The sequence below is a fragment of the Rhodamnia argentea genome, chromosome 9 (genome assembly GCF_020921035.1).
Source record: "Rhodamnia argentea isolate NSW1041297 chromosome 9, ASM2092103v1, whole genome shotgun sequence".
NCBI lineage: Eukaryota > Viridiplantae > Streptophyta > Magnoliopsida > Myrtales > Myrtaceae > Rhodamnia > Rhodamnia argentea.
This window is the reverse complement of record NC_063158.1, coordinates 15,712,831-15,735,732: the sequence shown is the minus strand read 5'-3', so window position 1 is coordinate 15,735,732 and position 22,902 is coordinate 15,712,831. Positions and strand designations below refer to the sequence as shown.

General features: G+C 39.3%; 1 protein-coding gene and 1 pseudogene across 1 annotated transcript in view; both read left to right on the top strand.

The window, feature by feature from the left end:
* Positions 1 to 19,220, top strand: part of LOC115726033 (putative F-box protein At1g49610) — a 171,779-nt gene extending 152,559 nt beyond the window's left edge. Inside the window, exon 4 of the mRNA XM_048285195.1 lies at positions 19,204 to 19,220. The gene's annotated coding sequence lies outside the window, so the exon portion shown is untranslated. The remainder of the gene's footprint in view (positions 1 to 19,203) is intronic.
* LOC115756028 lies at positions 16,083 to 18,484 on the top strand (annotated as a pseudogene).
* Positions 19,221 to 22,902: the final 3,682 nt, after the last annotated feature.

The following is a 22,902-nucleotide window of genomic DNA, read 5'->3' as shown; positions in this document are numbered from 1 at the left end:
TCATGGAATTACAAATGTCCCAGGCATTAAATTCAGGTGCCGATGGATTCGGCTTCTCTAGCGATCCATCAATAAATCCGAGTTTATTTTTCGCCCGCAATGCGTGTCTCGTCGCCTTCGACCATGTTGCATAGTTATCCCGGGTCAGCACACATGAAACAAGTGTGCTTCCGGGGTTGTCGGAGGTGTTGAGATAATATGGTGAGGAAGGGTCAATCACATTCTTTGTAGAAGCTTCTGAAGCCATATCGTAAATAATGCGGGTATGGTGTGTTTAAGCTCTTGTGCTCTGATACCATGTGAGAAGCGTAATTTGCTTCATTTTTCATATATGTGACATAGAATACATATACATATATAACATATTGCTAAACTAGAAAAAAGGGGAAAGAGAAGATCTACAAAATTTCTCCAGTTAATTACAAAAGATATACTAGATAATATGCTAACAAAAAAAGTAAAAGGTAAATCCTAGAGATACACTAAACAGAATGTAATCTTTAGCAATCTTCCATAATATAGCAGTCTTCCATAACAGGACCTCCTCATATTCTCGGCCATCCATTGAAGACTTTGAATTCCTTGGGGACTATACTTACAATGTACCCAACAGACTATCTGGCACGGTGTTTTTTTAAATATTATACTTATGATCGTGAGAGAATGATTAAGAACATGTTCGTACAATTATGCATGATGTGGCTATCTGCACTACAAATATAAACCAAAGAAAACGTCGCAACTATGTCAGACAATGCCTTTAAAAGCTGTTGTTTTATATAGCATATAATCGCATCATTCAATTATTTTACTCAACGCCGATCTGTAATTGGAATAGTTTACGTCCGCGCGTCAGAACAATACCTGTCGATCGACTTATCGTAATCTTGAACGATTAGACAATTTCGATCTTGCCAGGTTGTTTCATTTATTACAAGAATATGTCATTTGATAATTTGCTTTCTTGAATCACGTTATCCATGGATACGTATAACATAAGCATCCTACAACATCGGGGCAAGTACCAGAGAGAGATGAGACATCCTCAAGATTTTGCATATATTTTGCCGTGATAACCAATTTTTTTTTTGAAAAGAATATATCTCCAAGGATTCATATTGAACATTTTTCAAAGTTCATGTTTAAACTAGACATAGATGAATGGTTGGGTGGCCTGTCGGCACAGCCAAGCCTCCTATATAAACACTACAAAAAAAATTAGAATTTAGCCACAAAAAATTAGCGACGAAAAAAATTCGTCACTAATTTACGACGAAAATAGCAACGAAAACAAAATTCATAGCTATTTGTGACGAAAATAGCGACGAAAAAATTTGTCGCTAATTAGCGACGAAAATAACAATGAAACTATATTTGTAGCTAATTGGCGGCGAAAATAGTGACGAAAATATATTCGTCACTAAATTGGCGACGAAAATAGAGACTAAAACAAATCCGTTGCTAATTTGCGACGAAATTAGAGACGAACGACTTTTTCGTTGCTGAATTAGCGACGAAACAGTGATTCATCGCTAATTTAGTGACGAAAAATTGATTTGTCGGTAAACTAACTTCTGTAATTTAGCGACGAAAAACTAGGTCATCGCTAAATTAGCGACAAAAATCAATTTCGTCGCAAAATTCGTTGCAAAATTTGCGACGAAAGAAATTTTCGTGCTAAATTACAGATTTTTTTTGTCGCTAAAGTCCACTAACATCTTTTCTTCATTAATTTATACAATTAACGATAAAACTCATCAGATTAACCACGTTCTACTATAAATAATTCAAGCAAATACTTTGGTAAGTGTTTTTGACATGGTTATTTTTTTTCAATTTCAAAGTAATTGTCTTGTCACATAAATAATTTAATTTTTAGAATTTTGTGGTCTTAATTAAGAGTATTAAGCATTAGATATGATATTTTTAATATTTTATAAATCTTTAATTAGTATGTAGGCACAATGCAAAAAGATAGGGCTTGAATAATAATAAGAACTTATCTAAACATTGAGGATTGGCCGATGAGTTTCGTGTTGGGTTGAAATAGTTTCTAGACTTTGCTCCCAATTACAAATCATTTTCAATTACATTACTGTTATTGATCTTAATTACAAATCATTATTTATTTCCAATTATCTTGGTCGATTTCTATATTGTTGTATAATAAGATAGTGCTTGTGCTTATTTCTATTTCTATGCTGATGGTCACTGGCGATACATTTTATAAAGCTTTAGATGGTGACATCTACTTTTGATGCATTCCGGAGGCCGATCTTTGTTGTTTTGTTCTTGGTGAGATGGAGCATGAATAATTTGTTAGTGAATGAGATCTTTTTCCGAGGCAAGGATGAGGTCTTTAAAAAGCTTCGGATTGTTTCCATCTTTCGTTGTTCATTTAGCGACGAAATTTCCAATAGGATAGAATTCCAAATTCAAATTATTTTGAATTCTATTTTTTTAAAAAAAATAAGAATTGAAAGAAAATATTTAATAATAAATAGAATAAATAAAAATTCAATTAATTAAGAGATTGAAAATATATGAAAAAAAGAATATGAATAAAAATAAAAAAAGAAAATATTCAAATTAGTGATGAAAAATAGGGTTCGTCGCTAAATTAGCGACGAAAGAAAAATTCGTAGCTAATAGAATATGAATAAAAATAAAAAAGAATAGCGACAAATAAACTATTTCGTCGCTAAATTAACAAAGAAAAAAAGGGTTCGTCGCTAAATTAGCGACAAAACAATTATTCGTCGCTATTTTGGCGACGAAAGAAATATTCGTCACTAATTGAGTATGAATAAAAATAAAAAAGAAAATATTCAAATTACCGACGAAAGAGTAATTCTTCGCTAATATAATATGAAAAAATAAAAAATAAAATATTTAATTTAGCGACGAAAAAGTGCTTCGTCGCTACTTTAGAGACGGAAAGTTTATTCATCACTAATGGAATATAAATAATAATAAAAAAGAAAATATTTAATTTAGAGATTAATTCATTTTTTGTCGCTAAATTAGCGGCGAAAGAAAAATTCATAGCTAATAGAAGATGAATAAAAATAAAAAAGAATAGCGATGAATAAACTATTTCGTCACTAAATTAGAGACAAAACAATCATTCGTCGCCAATTTAGCGACGGAAATCGAGTTTGTCGCTAAATTAGCAATGAAGGAAATTATTCGTCGCTAAATTAGCGACGAAATACATATTCGTCACTAATTGAATATGAATAAAAATAAAAAAGAAAATATTCAAATTAGTGACGAATTTGTTCTTTCGTCGCTAAATTAGCGACGAAAGAATAGTTTGTCGCTAAATTAGCGACGAAAGAATAGTTCGTCGCTAATATAATATGAAAAAAAAGAAAATATTCAATTTAGCGACGAAAAATCTAGTTCATCGCTAAATTAGCAATGAAGGAAATTATTCGTCGCTAAATTAGCGACGAAAGACGTATTCGTCACTAATTGAATATAAATAAAAATAAAAAAGAAAATATTCGAATTAGCGATGAATTAGCTTAGCGATGAAAGACTAGTTTCGTCGCTAATATAATATGAAAAAAAAAGAAAATATTCAATTTAGCGATGAAAAAGTGGTTCGTCGCTAATTTAACGACGGAAAATGTATTCGTCGCTAATAGAATATGAACAAAAATAAAAAAAGAAAATATTCAAATTAGCGACGAATCCATTTATTTGTCGCTAATTTAGCGACGAAAGATGTTATTCGTCGCTAATTAGCGATGAATTGTTAATTTCGTCGCTAATTAGCGACAAAAAGTAATTCATCGCAAAATATGTCGCTAATTAGCAACAAAACCCACCCACCAAATCTTCCACAATTTTCATTTTCCTAACTTCTTGCTAGGTTTCTTCATTCGAAAAACCCTCTTGCCCTCACCTCGCCCTCTCGTGGCCTGCGACTCGCGTTCCCATCGCCCTATTGCTCTTCATTCACCTTCACGCCACCCTCCCTTCACCCTCGCACCACTCTCTCGTCGCGAAAGTCGCTTCACTCGGCCAGCGACCTGCTCGTCCATCCCCTCTTGTTGTTCGGCGGGCTCGATAGGATGTTGGACACTCAAATCGTTCTTGCCACTGTGAGCGTTCTGGAGGCCATTGCTCTCTCTATTCCTCGGTCTCAAGGTAATGTGGTGTGGCATGTCGTGGTTGGTTTTTGGAAAGCGTTAGGGTTCTAATGGATTGCGTTGAAACCGATTTGATGATGATGATGATGATGATGATGATGCAGGGCGATCCTGTCCCTTGTGATTGCTGCGCTGGCAATATACAATCTTTCTTTATTTGTTGTGCTTGGTTTGTCAGGAAATTCTTCTTAACGGGATCGAATTGGACTTGAATTGCTTTGAATGATTGAAATAGTTGGTTCATTGATTTGTGGCTTCCCCCTCTAACGTCTGATGTTGAAAGCACTATGGCTAACAATTTCAATTCCATGTTTTGCACTTGCCCTGTGATTGCCTCAACATACCTATGGCGAATGGAAGGGGAAGCAATGATCTTCTTTTTGCTATTTGGTGCTTGGTTATACCTATGTAAGCCTGAGGTTTTACGGGTTGAATATGTCAGGAAGCTACGAATAACCTTTAGTTTGTTAAGCTGCAAAGGGAAAAGGGTTGAAATGATTTATGTTCACTGATATGTGCAGGTGGCACAAAATGTGTTTTTTGCAAGAGTGGAAAGATGAAGCAAGAAATAGGCTTGGTTGATTGCAAAGTGTGCAAGGGAGCAGGTATCATTATAACTAAAGCATTCTTAGCCAAGATCATATGCGTGTCTGAGCATGTTGCTCGAGCTGATTCACATCTTTCATGCAGTTGTTTGTCGCGTGTCCATATCCGTTGCGGGAATCAATTCCAATTTGCAGCTAGAACAAGCTCTTCGCAACCCTTTGCTCTCTATTCTTCTCCTCCACAAGCTAGAACAAGCTCTTCAGCTTGCCCTCTCGCTCGGCTCGCTTTAGCTCGACTCGGTATCAGTTCATGGTAATAGTTTCATGTTTTTTGGGGGTTCTTGTTCTTTTGGTCAATTTTTATTTTAACTTGGTAATTCTGAGGTGTTAGTCTGCTTTAGTATTGAGAAATTGGATAAATCGTGATGTTCCCTGTGAATAGAATCTGTATTGACTGAATTTATTGGTTCTTTGCATCAAATTATCCAGGAATTCTTTCGATTGGAATTGAGAAAATTCTGTTGCTGTTGTTACAAATATACGATTCACGGGGAGATAAAGAAATAATAAAATGTCAAAAAGGTGGCAAGCGGGCCCGGTCTCGCTTGCGTGGGCTCGGAAAAATTGTCAAAAAAGTTTTAAACCTTTTACATTTTTGTCAATTTTGTCTTAAACCTTTTAAGTTTGTCTATTCAGTCCTAAACGTTTCACCTTTTACCAATTCAGTCGTCCTCTTGGGCGTAAATCGCCGACCTGGATAATTTTTAATAATATTTTAATATTTTGCCTAATATTTTTTTCCTTTTATTATTTTTTCTTTTTTCCTTTTTTCTTCCTTTTTTCCTTTCTTTTTTCCATGCCAAGTGATGGACGCCCTTGCTTGGGCGGGCAAGGGCCACCCCCGCCCGCCCCCGGTGGGGGTCGCCCTCGATACCCTCGCTAAATCTGGCGAGGACCACCCTCACCGACCCCTAGTGAGGGCCACCCTCGCCACAATGATTTTTACAAATCATTGTGAAGCTTCGTATAATCAATCACATAATATACGTTATCGCATAATTACTTTCATTTATAAGTTTCTTGCAAATTTACCTTTCCAGTACCTTTTAATTTCTCATACTCTTTTATCTTTCTTACAACCTTTAATTTGGAGTACCTGCATTTTTTTAATTTTACAAGCAATTTACATTCCCTTTGAAAAAAGGGCCTAAGAGTCACATACATGGGTAACCTTCAAATTCCATAAGTAACGTATTCAAGGCAGAATAATCTCCTAGTCTTTCAAAGTCCAAAAGCAGTTCACTAAAGTATTCGTTCATTCATAGCTATCTAAATAAATATATAATAACGGATTATATCTTATGATGACACGTAACATTCTAAATGGCAAGAAACCCTCATTTTTATTGCGAAGTTTGGCTTGACTGCGTTGTCCCAAAAAAAAAAAAAAACCATGTAACCTAAGCACTGCCTAATCCTATATTTGAACGGTTGCCCTCTCTTAACTCAAGAGTGCAAGAGAAGGTAGTAACTTCTTCGGGCCCGTTATGTCAAAACATGTCCCAAATTTAAACTCGTGAACGAAATTCATCTCGGATTAATTGTGTTTTGGCGGAAGTCCACGACTATGTGCCATTGAAATTCATATTTCCTGTTTGGTGTCAGAGTCCAAGCTGGATATTTCTCATATTATCTTGATATCAAGTTAGTGTGCAAAAGTTGCCAGCCAAGGAAAGTTGACTTGTGGTGACCGAATTCCACTTGGACTCCTCGGCCAAGTGGACTCCCCGCTTTTTACATGTGTTTTTTACTCAAGGATTGTCATGTGTGCCATGCATGTACGCTGCCGGTCACGTGCTTTACTATACAAAAGGCGACTTCATCGCGGGTTTTGTGGCATTGCGCTTAATTGCATCAAGAAGTTTCGCTAATTGCATCCTAGTGAAGATCTGCTAGTGTTTCATAGCCGATTAAATCTTACGAGTAAGATTTTGTTATAGTTCTTTCACATGATCTAGGCGACGCGACCTTAGGCGAGGCTAGCCAGTAGCCAAATCTAGCATGGCCTATGGTCTGAACCCTCACCGATGTCGTCGCATGAGGTGGAGATATTTCCGGAAAATGAAAACTTAGCAAGGGCAAAGTTGGAAGAAAAAACTATTATTTGCATTCCGAAAAAGCTCCAAGCTCAAAGAACCTCTGAACGTGTTTTGGGCTAAAGGCCTTTAGAGGGATTTGAAAATGCAATTGCATCTATCGAGATCTCTCCAAAAAATTTGCCAAATAATATTTGCATTTGCTCAAGTGACTTTGGAGCCCAAAGCCCCTAAGCGAAGCGGTTTCCAAACGAATCCTACATCATTAACAAATTGACAGGAGTTTTTAAGAAATAAATCTGCTATTTTTATAGACAATAAACATTACTGAAAGACCCGATTCATAATTATTATTAGAAGCAAAATGTACTTGACATTGATTAAAATACCATAAAGAAAAAGGAAAAAGAAATCCATGCCAAGCATGGGTAAGAGCAACGGTTTACCTAACAATTCGTATAGGAAACCATTAATCCCTATGTAGATATCTCTCCCCATTGCTTAAATACCACATTAATGAACAAAAACCAAGAAATTAATGCCGTATTTACCGTATACTATATTATGTGAAATTTTATAGGCCATGCTTTTTTGACTCCTAATTTGACTTAAACACTCCCTTTCATAGCGTAGTAACGATATTACCCTCGCTTTTTCCTCCTTTACAATGATGCACATGCCAACATCCAAATGTGGGGCCCATTTGGGATTTTTTTTATTGGTTTCCTCTTTTTTTTTTCTCCTTCCTTTTTCTTCTTGTTAGTTTTGTTGATTAGGGACTCATGAATCTAATGATGACGCCGCCTCCCATGATGGTTCTTTGATAAGAGTGTCGAGCTTCTTATCCTCTCGGATGGCCAATTGCGGATGCATTAAGATTATCCTCTTCACGTTCAAGTCTTTGCTAGCATTGCTCGGGAGCTCAAGCGGCTCAGCCAATCTGTTTTGATTCTCATAAATCGTTGCGAGAATCAAATGACCACCAGAGAGAATTACAGCCCCATATGCAATTGGTAAATCTCGTGAACCGTGCCGGACAAAAAGCTAAGGGACGAGATCAATCTGTCCATTTCACAAAAGGCCGTGCCAACATAGGGTGGTTCTACCATATGCACTAAGGGTTTACGAGGGGCAACGACGAGGTGGAGAGGAAGCTCGTGAGGTTTTGAGAGGCCGCTCGGTTGATGTGCACGAAGGTCTTGGAGGAGGAAGATGAAGAAGGGTCGCCATAAGCTTCAACACAAGTGAGAACAAGAAGAAGGAAAGTGGAAGACAAAGGAGAAACAAATAACAAAAGACCCCAAATGGGCCCCAAATTGAGGAATCATATGGTCAGTAGTACACTGCAAAGGGGAGTGTTTGAGCCATGTGAAAAGGGAAAATAGCGCCGCCCATTTTTTATTCATTTTACCTTTCAATAACTCGTAATCCTATTTTCCTTACCCAGAAAAAAAAAACTTGTAATCCTATTTTAATAATTGCATATTCAATATTTAAAATTTAAAAATTCGGATAATTAAATATTATTTGTAAGTAACCCGCACAAAGCTCATACATCAACATTGTCAAGTGTTCCATTTATTACAAAGTATCATCTTGCTGTTGCGATGGACACATCTAAATTCAACTATTCTTCCTTTCCTTTTAAGATGAAAGCGGGAGGAATACTTTGCTCGTGCCGGAAAAAGTTGTCGGGGTCAACCGTGGTCTTCACACGCACCAATCTTTCGAAATTGTTCTTGAAGTATTTCTTTTCCCAAGCACTCGCTTACTTATAACTCGTATCGCTAGGGGTGTCAAAAAGGCCGGGGCGGACCCGACTCAGCCCGGTCCGGCCCGACCTAACCCTCAAATTTAGAGTACTTTGGAGCCGGGCCTTGGTACCAAGCCCACATGTCATTTCGGATAAGGGTCGGTATCATTAGCTTTTAGGCGATAGCCCGAAAAAACCAAGCCCACGATGCTAGGTCGTTCACTACACTGCTCGGTGCTCACATTTTTAAAACCCTAGTTTGATAGAGAGAGAGAGAGAGAGAGAGAGAGAGAGAGAGAACGAAATGGAGAAGGAGATCGGTCTGCAAGTGCGAGTGTGAGTGCGATGTCGACGATGAGGTATCACTTATCTTTGATCGCCGACTTTCTTTTGATGACATTTCTTCTTCTTCACCGTCTTCGCCGGTGAAGATCTCGAGCAACAACTCTTGAAATCGCGAGGTATGCCGCATGCATGACAGGCTGAACAGGTTCCACTCCGACCTTCTCGTCTTCACCCGCCTTTCCAACTACTTCCTTTATAAACCTTCGTTCATGGTATTCATGAGAACTTCTCTGTTTCTCACACACAGGCATACAGAGGGGCCGAGAGAGAGTCGGGTCCGAGATTTGAGTGAGGGCTATCATGGCTTCAACTGCAAAAGGGAGAAAAGCCGCTAGGAAGAAGAAGAAGGAACTAGAGAGTCAAATCGCCAAGAACCTTCGCGATGATCTCTCTCGCTCAATTATCAATTGCATTGTTCACCTCTCACCTCCTCTTCCCCGTCAATGTTGCTTGTTGGGTATATGTCAATGTCGTTTGGTTTGCTAGGTGTTTGTTCATTGGGCTGCGTGTGGGCGATCTAATGGATTATCTTTAAAAAAATTCCCAATCTTGATTTAGCTCATAGCCCTTTAAACCCGTATGCTGATTTTTGTTTGTTGTCTTCCGTTTTTGTTTTGTGGTTGGATGTTCAGTGAATTCTTTCATTAATTCGTTTCCTTTTCTTTGGGTACTTTCCGAATTAGAAAATGGTGATCCGATAAGCGAAAACGAGAAATGTATTTTCATTTAGAGTTATGACTTTTAGAGAGTGGATGTTGCACCGAGTTTAAGTAGCTTTACGGATGTACTGAGATTGATTTTTTCGTTCAAGCTAATCCTCATGGTTAAAATTTAAGTGGCCTTGTTTCATGCAGTGCTTCCAAAAACTCGAAATCAGCCAATTTGCTGCTTCGATCAGACCCATTTTTAGCGACTCCTCGAGAAGTTCAATCTATTCGTCTTCATCTTCGAAGGGTTCCAATCCTTGTATTCTTAATGGATGAGGTAATTTCTATGAACGGTTTTAGGAAGGACTAAACAAGTTAAATTGGCAAGCCGGTCATAATACTCCAAATGCAGAAACTTAGAATGACAACCACAAAATTCGTGGCACGAATTGCTGAAAACTCTAAAGGGAACATATATTTCTTAGTACCAGAACAATTGCATAACGGAGATCGCGTTGGCAAATTTCACTAGTGATATGAATCAGCCATTTGCATTAAACAAAGCCACTCATTTGTTGAACAATGATTGATATAGTTGCAAAATCCTTTTCATGTAGTAGTTTAACAGCATTGTTTCACCGGTTGTTTGTGACTTGAGAGCTTTTAGTAATTAATGTTGAATATTTAATTTGTTAGATGTCCGAAACCAGTGCTTCAAGTACCACGAACAAAAAGAGGAGATCTACCGTGTAGGAACATTTCAAACAGATTCTTGATAAAGATAAAGCTGAATGTTTATATTGTGGGGCTAATATAGGTTGTGCTAGTGGTCAAGGCACCGGTTCAATGCATCGTCATTTATCAAGGTGTAAGGAATACCCTTGTGCAAATGTCAATAAAAAGCAAAGAAGTGCCTTGGCTCGATTTGGTGGGGTTGGTAGTTCATCCGGACCTTGAAAATTTGACCTAGATGTTAGTCGAATGGACCTAACAACCATGTTTATCATTGGTGAGTGCCCTTTTAAGTTCGTAGAAAACGAAGGATTTTGGCTGTTTGTGAATAGACTCCAGCCGAACTTTGTAATCCCTACGAGGAACACATTAAGGCATGACTGTTACAAGTTGTACTTGGAAGAAAAAAGTAAATTGAAGAAATATTTCTCCGAGACATCTCCAAGAGTCTATCTTATGACCGACACATGGACGTCATGTCAAAATTTGAGTTATATGTGTCTCACTGCGCATTTTATTGATGATGATTGGAAGTTGAACAAGAAAATATTAAATTTTTGTCAAATCTCGGGTCATTACGGCAAGATTATAGGAAAAGCGATTGAGAAATGTTTAATTGACTGGGGGATTCAAAATATATTTTATGTCACCGTGGACAATGCGAGCTCCAATGACTTAGGAATTCAGCATATAAAAGATAAACTTAGCTCTTGGAACTCTCTAGTGTTGAGAGATGAGTTACTCCACGTGAGGTGTTGTGCCCATATACCGAGTTTGATTGTGAGAGATGGGTTGAAAGACATGAATGATTCCATCATTAGAATACGATTAGCTGTGCGTTATGTGGTCTTCTCCTGGGAGATTGAGACGATTTAAAGAGTGTATTGAGCTTGAGAATATTGAGTCCAAGAGTCTTATATGTTTGGATGTGGAGACTCATTGGAACTCAACATATATGATGTTGGAAGCAGCTCTAAAGTTCCAAATGGCTTTTAGCTCATTGGCATTTCGAGATCGCAAATTTGCTCAAGAGCTTTCCAAGGCGAAAGAGTTGCTTACTAGTGATGATTGGGAGTATGCCCGTAATTTTCTTCCTTTCCTGAAGTTGTTCTATGATACAACTTTAAAAGTTTTGGGTTCTTCTTATGTCACTAGTAACGATATGGGGAAGAGTGTATATGGGATCCATGGAATCATTGACAAGTATTGTCATGGTGAGGATATGAGTTTGCAAGAAATGGCTAAGAGAATGAAGATTAAGTTCGATAAGTATTTTGGCAATGTGAACAATATCAATCTTATCTTATTCATTGCTTGCATACTTGACTCACCGCATAAGTGGGGATATGTGAAGTGGATGATTAATGATGTATATGAAAGTAAGGACGCGAAAAATACACATCTCTAAAACCCCCCGCCTCCTCACTTCCCCCCTAATTCTCTCACTATGACAACAGAGCGAATGTAGAGTCAGCAGTGCACATTGAACTGAGAGCGCCATCTTAGCCTCGTCCTTCTTCGTGCCATTCCCATCCCATAGAAGCAAAATGAGAGCACTAATCGCAAAAGGGTACCCACCGATCGTGGCCTCGTTGACTTCCCCGACCGCCAAGCTGGTCATTATCGCTCCGGTGATGGCCTTGCGGTCGGCCAAATCCGCCCTCAACGCACCGACTACCATTGAAATCGCCCCTTCGGCCACCAATCCCACCTTGCTATCATCGTCCAAGCTGAGATTCAGCGGCAAGCTTAGAGCCCTTTCGCGCAATCACCCATTATCCAAGTCAACGCAGTTGAGAACCACCGACATGGTGCCGGACTTGGCGTAAAGCCGGGTTGCGATTAGATAGCCTGGTCAAATGGGTTAAAGCTTTGAGCTTGGTGATGGGGCAGGTGCGGTGCCTGCAGCCGAGCCTGGAGCAGTCAAAGGTGGGGTCAGAGGAGAGGATCACCGGGCAGCGAAATCGGGCCATCGAAAGTCGTCTGGCACTTGGGTCGTCATCTTCTCACTCCCTCTCCTTCTCCCTCTCTCTAGTGCTCGCCTCGGCCTTCACTCTCTATGGGAAAAAGAAAATGAATTGGATATTTGTCACTGGCGTTTCGCTTTGCTGTTGCGAGCTTACGAGATTTTTGAGAGAGAGGTAACGACTTCGCCGAAAAATTTTAAATAAGAAAATAAAATGTCTTTATTTTTAAAATGAAAGTTTAAAATGTAATTTTTTTTAAATAAGGGTTTAATGTCTCCCCATTATGTTTAAAGAAGAGCTTAGCTTATGGCTATTTTCGTCTTTTTACTTTTTTGAATTTTATTTTTTTATTTTTCTCTTTTCCTTTTCTTTTCTCTCTTTTTTCCCCTCTCCCTTTCTCACCATCTCTTTGGGTCGAACGAGGGTCGCTCGACGCGGGGTGACGCAGGCTCAAGCGAGGGCCACCTTTCCCCGAGCTTAAGGCTGGCGATGATCTAGGGAGGTGAGGAAAAAGAAAAAGAAAAAGAAAAAGAAAAAGAAAAAGAAAAGGGAAAGGAAAAGAAAAGAAAAGAAAAGAGAAAGGAAAAACAGAAAAAAAAAATACAAAAAAAGTAAAAGAACAAAATGCCCTTCGGCTAGGCCATTATTTGAGAAGATTTGAGTACTTCATGTCCTTAATTAATATAAGGTCAACTTCATGCCCTTACTTAAAAAAATGAGGATATTTTAGATCTTTATTTGAAAATTTTGCAAGACTTAAAGCAGAAGCCTTTGTTTTTTAATTTTCTTTTTGGCCCAATACAGGAAGAAAGCATATTAACAAACGAGTTCGGCTTTTGGCTACTATTTCGATAAACGTTTGAAATGCCCAAATTGCACTTCCTAGCATTAGATTTGTCAATGAGCATTTTGGAGCACGCGCAGGTTGTAACTATGCGGTTATATGTTACGACACGGGCATTTGGCAAAGTCGGGTCATCAAGTTGCTGCAGCATGTTAGAGCTTGGTGGAATAAGGTCGTATTCATTTTCCTTTCACGAATGTAAAAAATGTAAGATAGTTCATGATTTCGTACTTGTCCGAGAGTGGGTTTATCTCGGCAATTCAAATCTCGGTGTGCGTAGTGAGAATGATTATACGAAGTGATACGTAATGGCAACTCGCCTATAAAGTTCAAGATATGGAGCTTGATCCACATGGATCTAAACCAATTTGTTTTTAAATGCAATGAAAAAAAGTAACATCAATTTCCATAGCGTGAAGGCTACTTGATAAGGCGTTATATGTTCCATACAATGTGTGGTATCTTGAGGGGCTTGCTCGAATGATTAGAACTACCGTTGAATGCGTGAACAATGCAGTAGTACATGCTAGGTTATAACGCATCAATAAGCTCGAATTCGTTTATCAAGACTACAGAAGCGGGGCCGGTCGGCCCATCACCCCATCACATCTCCTGGTTTTTTAAGTCGCGAGATCCGCCAAATATTTCGAGAGCGACAACATTAAATCGTTATCATCGACATTCGTCATACGGACACAGTCCTTCATCTTCAACAACTGCCCATCTTTGCTACGAGCGATCTCAATCTTTGGGGAGCAAAACAAGAGAAGAAAACATTAGCAAACCCCACTCTCACTTCCTTGGAAGTACTATCGTGGTTGGCACGGCCTCCCTCATCACTCCAGTGTTTTTTTTTTTTTGGTCAGAGTCATCACTCTAGTTGAGGAATAAGGAAAAGGACGAAATTGAGGAGAGTTTTCTCGATTTCTTCTTCCAAAACAGTCTCATGAGTCGATCATCAATCGGTGCTTGTCGGTTACTTTGCCGGAAACAAAGGGAAGGGAAACGAAACGAAACGAAACGAAACGAAAGTCCTTATCTTTCTCTTGACTTTTTCATTGATGAAAAACCAACAAAAGGACCCAAAAAAATAAATAAAGAAATAAAGAAAAAGAAGGAAAATAAAAGCCCAGTTTTCAGCAAATGATGAAGGGAGATGGAGGGACAAAACAGTCATTTCGGTTTGCACTTTCAGTTCATTATGGAAGCACTTTCAGTTCATTATGGAAAAAAAGAGTAAGGAAATACTTTATTAACAAAAGTGAAAGTAGGGCCCGCGGCTGTCATAGAGAATAGTCTGCAGTCCCAACTAATCGGGAAACGGGACGATCGGAATGCCGGTTTCCCGTGAATGACGAGTTTTCATTTTCGGGGTGGTTCACAAAAACAGCGTCGTTTGAAAATTATGAATCGCTCGTATCACACAAATTTCCTAATTTTTTTTTTTTGGTGAAAGAAAGCAATTGCTTGTATTATTTCGAATGTACTTATAATAGTGAGATTCGATGGGATAAAATCCTAATTTTCCTAAAAGCTTGAGCTCTTAGCCTGTTAGATAAAAAGGTTTTTTTTTAAAATATTCAATTAGCGACATGCTTTTCGATATTTTTCATTGCATACAATATGATCCTTATACATGAAATACGTATAGCGATTCTGTGGTCTAGAAGCCAATCTTTCGGAAAAAAAAATGCAAATTTATAAAAGGAAAGTTATTTTCTAATGATAAAATGTTCAATTAGTATTGTATTGATATTATTTTCCCCTTGTCTATAAAGGAGTTTCCATTCCATGGCTCCTTCTTCGTGCCTTTACCTCGAGCTACACGCTTCTTCTCTAGTTAATTTAATATCCTTCTGCCCCATTTTCTTCAAATTGGCTAAATCGCCGACTTAAAGAAATGGGCAAACGAAAATGACATTTGGAGGAAATAAAAGAAAAGAAATTATTTAAGATTGTTGGGTTCATTAGTTCCGTTTGTTTATCAAAAAATGAACGATTTTGAAAACACGTTTTTTCTAAGAATGATCGTTTGAAATAACTAATCAATTAAAAATATTTTCGTTATCGATTATAATTTATGTCTAAATATCTTCGTTGACCACGAAAATATTTTTCAGCTCGTTCAATTTTTATAAGCGATACAAGCGATCCGTTAAGGGAATGTGTCTTTCAAATCATTTATTTTTTACGAAACCAAACACATGCGAGATAAATGCGCCGCTCTCGAAAGTGTCAAAGCTAAAATTAAGATAGAAATAGCGCGACCCATCGACAATCGATCACTTATTAGGGAACGGAACAAAATTTACGTCAAAATAAGTAATTTTTGGTCGGTAAAAACTCATTCCATTCAACTTACAAAAAAATGATAAATACATCAAGTGATGTTGGGTTGGCAACTCAGTTGAGAGGGGTGGTTTTGGGTTTTCACAACCCAATCGGCGGCAACTTTTGTTATGGGCTCGTGAGCAGTGGGCCAACCGGAGGCCTTCCATCTCGATGATAAATATCCCAAGCTGCCGGGTCAAAAGCTCCATTTCCCACTTTTCCCAAACTCAGATTCAAGAACGACGACCGTTCAGTCGACCACCGCTACGGTTTCCTCGACCTTCATCGAGCGACCTCGCAGCTCCGTCGATTAGCTTCCTACCTAATTGATTCCCGGCACACCCAGCTCGGGGAACCCTAGAATTTCCAAATCCATGGCGGCGACCTCCTCCGTCGACCGGCCGAATCTCACCAAACGAAAACGTTCTCCCCCTCCTTCGCAACGAAGCATAAGCCCTAGGGATCGAATCAGCGCCTTGCTGGACGACGTGATCCCCAGCTCGGGGAACCCTAGAATTTCCAAATCCATGGCGGCGACCTCCTCCGTCGACCGGCCGAATCTCACCAAACGAAAACGTTCTCTCCCTCCTTGGCAACGAAGCATAAGCCCTAGGGATCGAATCAGCGCCTTGCTGGACGACGTGATCCCCAGCTCGGGGAACCCTAGAATTTCCAAATCCATGGCGGCGACCTCCTCCGTCGACCGGCCGAATCTCACCAAACGAAAACGTTCTCCCTCTCCTTCGCAACGAAGCATAAGCCCTGGGGATCGAATCAGCGCCTTGCCGGACGACGTGATCCCCATCATCTTCCAATCTCTGCCATTCGAGGACGTTGTCAAGACCAGCGTCCTCTCCAAGAGCTGGCGGTCCGCTTGGACCACCACCACCCACCTCGCCTTCGATGAGCAGTTTCGGGATTTCTTTGACTTCATGTCCTTCGTCAACAGCATCCGGAAGCGTTTCACCTCGCCCACGGTGAAGAGGTTGCACGTCACCAACTTAAGCTACAATGAGGGCGTCCGCTCCGTGCTCGACTCCTGTCTCCGCTTCGTCAAGGAGCGCCACGTAGAGGAGATCTGCCTGTCGTTTTGCCCGTTCTTCCTGTATTGGCTGCCGACGTCCTTGTTTTGCTCGAGTTCGTTGGTGAGGCTGGAAGTCACTTCGTGCCGCTTCTCCTTGGATGGGACTACTGTTAGCTGGCCTCGTCTCAAGGTCTTGTCGGTCAAAAATGCGGACTTGAGTGACGATGTCCTCAAGGGAATTCTTAGGGGAAGCCCTCTTTTAGAGTCCCTTAAGCTGTGCGAGTGCTTGTGGCTGGAGAACATTACAATAGATGCGACAGGTTTGAAAGAGTTGGTGCTCGTTGGCATTAATTACTTGAGCGCCCAGAAAATCTGGGCTCCGCATTTGCTGTCGTTGCGGGTATCTGGTAACTTGTGACCTAATTCCAAGTTCAGACTTGAAAATGTATCTTCTTTGGTGGAAGCCCAGTTGGATCTTGTCTTTGAAGCTGATGACACGAGGATACTCCGCGACTTTGTGGAGGAACTTTTCGAGAAGCTGCTTGGAGTTCGTACAATCACCATTAATGGTTGGTGTTTGCAGGTACAAGCTTGATCTTTTCACCATTTGAATGTTGTTTGTCATTAGCACCGTTTATTGGTGTCTGTCTCTCTGTGGCATACTTGTGTTTCCACGCGGGATCCGGAATTCATGCATCATTTATTACTGGCAGACACGAAGATTCAAAACGTTTTGTTCCAACTCATGAGATAAGAACATATAGTGACCAAACGAATGCCTCTAGATGTTGCTAATCATTATGGATCATATGTAAATAGTCTCTAGTCTTAAAGTCATTCACTTGTTCATTTCAATCCTTATCGGTCTTTTCCTGGCTGGGAGACAGGGTTAAAGGATATTGCATCTGGATGGATTGTAATTTTGTTATTCTTTAATCACGTTAAACAGGGAAAGAAATATTAATTAACTTTTCTATGTTGCTTACTGAATGTGCTTAGGCTCTGTACGTCCTGGAGATGGAAGAAGCGCCATCTCTGTTGTCAAAATGTCAAAATCTGATACTACATGCAGGTGTTAGTCAATGGGACCTTCCCGGGATAGCATACATGCTACGAAGTTCACAGTGCCTGGAAAAATTAGATATACTCCTGACTGGTGACCGCCATTTGAAGGTTTGTTCCATTGCTATGATATTTTCAGTTTGCTTCTTGTGCTGAGTTATCTTTCGCGTGAATGTTTAAACAATGAGTTAAAACTCCTGAAGCACCTAAAGATGATCAATCTCCAGCTCTTATTTGTTCCAGCAGTGGAAAGTTGCCCTTGAATCTGTCAGTCGACTCAAAATTTGTGCAGGGCGATTTTAAGCTTTTTTTGTTCATGCCGTAAACTAACTGCAGTGTTGTACTGGAGGGAGGTTCTTTTGCTGCCATGTAGCGTTAGGATCTTGACCTGAGAGTTTAGCGATGAGCACTTACAAAGGGAACATGTTTTATATGCGTGGTTGAGTTTGAGTGCTTAAATTGATTCAGACTTGATATGAAGTAAAACTAACTAGCATCTGCAGTGGGCATATGACAGTTAGTTGTTTGGAATTCTGGCGAGGAAATTATTTTTCATTTTATACCCGTGGATCTGCATTTAATGCGAAGTAAGTTTCTTAAATGGGGTATATATGTGCAGCTTGAGCTTGACGAAGGATCTGAAGAATATTTTAACTTTGACGAAGAAGATTTTCTGTGGACACGGAAGGGATGTTTCTTGAAACATCTCAAGAGAGTTGAGATCGCCGGTTTGGAAGCCCATAGTTTTGGGTTGAAATATCTGCTTGCCCTGATTGAGTTTATTCTTGGCAATGCACTTGCACTGGAGAAGATGACTGTCAAGGTTGATCAGTGCAGGCAAGATAGACAAGAGTGTCTTCAAGCCGATGTTCCTTCGGAACTACTTGGTGTGAGCCAAAATATACTCAACTATCGAAGAGCTTCCAGAAATGCCGAAGTTATTATTATATAGGTGTTTTGTTAATCTCATGGCAGGGGTATGTTTTGTTAATCAACTGTGACACTGTTAGGTTTCTAACCTGTATCTAATTTACACTTTCAAGTTTAGTTAAATTGTGAGTATCTATGTTGCACGGACTCGCTCTCTGGAGTTCTTCGCGTGTCGGTGGCGGACAAGCGTCGGACACGCTCAGACACTCGGTCAACGCGTGTCCGTGGGAAAATTTCAACCTTTCAGGACCAAAAACGTGAGCCCCAAATCGCTAGCCTAATTTGTCATCCTCTGTCTCTCTGCTCTCGGCTCGTCTCCTCGCTTCGCCTCTGTTTTTCACTGTAATTACAGAGAGACAGAGAGAGACAGAGAGAGGCGGGTTTGGAGGTGTATCTTTTGTCTCGACTCTTTGAGAGAGCACTTAAGAGTTGTCTCGGGGAAAGCGAAGGCTTTATGTATGACAGGGAGAGAGATAATGATAATTGGTTCTTGTAGAAGAGGAGAGAGAAAGTAGTAGTTGTTCTTATCTGCTCCAAGTCTACAACCGAACCTAAGTCAGAGCCGGTTTAATTTCAATCTTATCCGTGGAATCATAAAAATATTTTGGGGTTTTTTTTTTAATTTATAAAATTATAAAAATAATAATTTATTATGCATATATTAAAATATATATTTAATATATGATATGTCTTAACGTGTCGGAATCTTTTATTTTTTGAGAAATCACGTGTCGTATCGGGTCCCGTATCGGTGCAACATAGGCGAGTTATGTATCTCTTAAGGAATGAGGTTAATGTCAGGGTTTTGAATTATCAGCATATGAAACGGTGTTTGGTCAAGGTACTGCTCAGCTGTCTCTTCCTTCTCTGGCAAAATAGAAAACGTAAGAGGTATTTTATTCATTTGCACTCTTTGGAAAATTTATCTACGTCTTGAGTATTATGATAAGCATTGTGGAAATTTCCATGTATTTGTGCGTAATAGCATGGACATCATGACAAATTGACTTTAGTTTTAGCACAACCCTTTGTTTCCAAGCGAAGCAATTACTTGCAGTGTTTGGAAAATTTATAATCAAACGCTTTGGTTTCAAAGATGCAAATATGGAAGTACTTCTTTGCTGCCCAAAGGAAGAGGAAATCGAATTTTCACATTACCTTTTTTTGTAGTTTAATTTGCTGCAATCCCGACAAGAATAATTAAACTGTAATACACGGTCCGATTTGGTTCGACTTTTTGAAAACCGAAACAAACTGTAAAATCAAGCCATGCTTGTTTCCATTAGTCTCCGTTCAATTCGAAACATAATTTGCTTTAGTTTGATTAGAATTTGTGGCAAATGATGGTAGTAGTACAGATTTGTTCCATTCGACATCCATGAAGCCGAATCAAGCCTCATTATGTTTTCCCCTACTCTGCCTGAAACGGAAGGATCTTAAAGGCATACATAATACATTTGCAAACAGGTATAGAAGATTCTTCACAAAGACTTGGTCAAATGAGACAAACTTGAGCATTAGCTAATTAGTGGACAGAGGACGACCAAGGGCAAGATAGAGCGGGGAAAATTAAAGTAGAAATCCCAGGAATTGTTGTGTTTTGCTATTACATGTTTGACTCTAAAAAAACGACTTAACTATTGATTTAATATCGACCAAGAGCAAAGTTTGATCGAAGCAGAAATCATCTATGAGCGCAACAAATCGGCGAGCTACAAGACTTGTCGATAGTGCGAGATGTCGACATAACTAGATGGTGAGATTAGGACAGAGATTAAAAGAAAAGAATTCTTCATCAATCGATTATTTGAAGGAAATAGTCCGACAGTCATTAGAGCAAACAAATGCAAATATTGGCCACGTGTTGAGGCTGTGTCATCAGTGAAACAAAACAAAGGCTTGTCAAAACATCAATCGAAAGAGTGTCATGCAATATGCCTACAATCTCGAGATTTGTAACTTCTTGAGGACAATCTAGAACCTTGAAAAGCATAACTGCTTTATCTATAACTGTAAAATAGTTCAAAGATGTTATTCGTAGATTCAGAATCCATAGCGGTTTATAAACAACGGCTACTAGTGGGATATAAAAGCCCAAGTGATTATCAATATAAACCATGATCAATTAATCACGGAACCATCTATTCGGGTGCACTTACTTTCTCTCGGTCTTTTCTACTATGACAAGTCTAAAATGCATTGAGCATGAAATTATTTTGGGGAGAAATAAAGCTTTGTTTGTTACCATTGGTTGAGCTGGGAGTGCAACAACTAAAATATCGTTCGGCCAGATGCATTTTCGGGGATTGGAAAAAGGCCTATAATTATAAGTCCCTCCCTAACCCGATTAGGCTCGAACCACACTCCTCGTCAGAATACATCACAAGTGAGGGATATATATGCAATTATTGGATTCGGTGTAAAGCTAATATCACCTATTAAACAATCAACATAAAATTTCTTAGAAGTGTCAAACTCATCAAAAAAAAAAAAAAAGATGAAATTCACACAATCCACATTTGATAGAGAATAACTCTTTATCCGAATCTCTCACCACGGGGCCAAATGTGGGATGCCGCTTTTGGCTTAAAAATCACTTTTTCGACGTGTTTCGGGCAATTCAAGCTCATGCCATTTTTTTTTTATCATTTTAATATTTTAATCAACTAATAAGTGCAAATTGAAGAATTAGAACATTTTTTTTTCTGTGAAATAAATATCAAAATATTTGGCGCTGGACGAGCAATTTTCGGGCTCATTCAGGTTGGCCGTTCCAAGTTTTGGGCCCTCAGCTTTTCTCATTTGAAATTTTACTGGGTGGGCCTAAGCTATGATTTTGCCTGGATCCGAGGGCCCAACTTGGGACCGTTCATTAATCACCTAAATTTTGTTAGCCTCAGCTGCTTGAAATTGATGGGATACTAAATGTAAACTTGGACAGGAGAAGAGTTCGATTTTGACGCCGGTGAGTTCAATGCGCCAATGTTTCGCGTCGCTTGTTGGCGATGGCTAGGGTTTGAGCTCTTTAGCGGGGTTAGTATTAGAAGTGATGAAGTTTCTAGTGTTCTAGAGGAGAAAATAATATCATTGACGTGGCAGTGCACATTTATCCAATAACATTCACATCTCACTTAGAATAAAGAAATAAAAATAAAATGTGGGGGGGAAACCAAATAAGGATCCGAAGTGCCTTCGTTTTTCTAAGTAAGAGCTTGAAGTTAACCATTTTTCAAATAAAGGCCTAAAGTAATCTTATTTTCTAAAAAAAAAGGATCTAAAGTGCCCATGGAATCTAAAAAAAGGCATGGTTTGAAGGGCATTTTCGTCATTTCACTTTATTTGATTTTTTTTCTTTTTTATTTGTCTTTTCCTTTTTCTACTTTTTTAAAAATTAAAAAAAAAAACCCATACATATAGGCATGAGGGGGCTGCCGCCCTACCACCGGAGGGGAGGGGGGGAGGGCCCGATCCTCCCTCGCGTCTAGTTGGCGGCGTCGCCGGTCTTTGCCGCTCCCTCCCCTCGGTGATGGGGGCGGTGGCCTCAAGTCCTCCCCGTCTGTGCTCGTGGGGTTTATTTTTTTATTTTTAATTTAAAAAATAGAAAAAGGGAAAATGCAAATAAAAAATTTTAAAAAATAAAAATGACGATATGGCCATCTCAAACCTTTATTTGAAATCTGTTATGCCACTTCAAGTCCTCATTTGAAACAATATTTACTTCGGGCCTTAATTTGAGAAAATGACAAGACTTCGGGCTTTTATTTGGAGTTTTCACCTAACAAGTAGCAGGTTTTGGGAAAATTTTAAGCACCCGCCAATCCCTTTCTTCAACTTTTGTTCACAACTTCAGAAGAAGCCTTCGTTGTTTCTTTCTCTCAGATCTTCTGTTTCAGACCAGAAAAAATCCTTCTTCTCCTTCTTTTTTTTGTCCAACTCTAATGTTGGATACTACCACTCGACCCCACGCTTAGATGACCGCGATTTTCGCTTTGTAGGACCTCCATCTTCGCTTTGGATGCAAGCAAACCAGAGAGAAGAGTGGCTTCCACCACAGCTCGTCGTGCCCTAACTTAGCTCCTCCCCTCGCCACTCCTCTCCTCCATTTTCACTTGGAAGAACCGATTTTTGTTCCTAATTCAAGCTGAGTTTGCTCTGCTTATTTGTTTTATTTGTCTTCTGGTGGTGATTTGGATGTTGTTTGAGCTTTCACTTAGAAGATTCCGATTCCGATTTTGTTTTTTGTTTTTTTAAAAATTTAAATTCATCGCAGATAGCAAATTTGCTACGGCCGAGAAGGCAATGGTTCTCAAGACAATTGAATGGCTGTTGTTCTTGGCCTACTATCATGTGCCCCCCATGAATTGAATGTAATAGAAAATGCTTCATCTTAATTTGGAGCTTTACAAGGCTGAAGAAATATCTCATGGGCAGACACTACTTGGATGTTGATTTCGGGAAGAATGTGT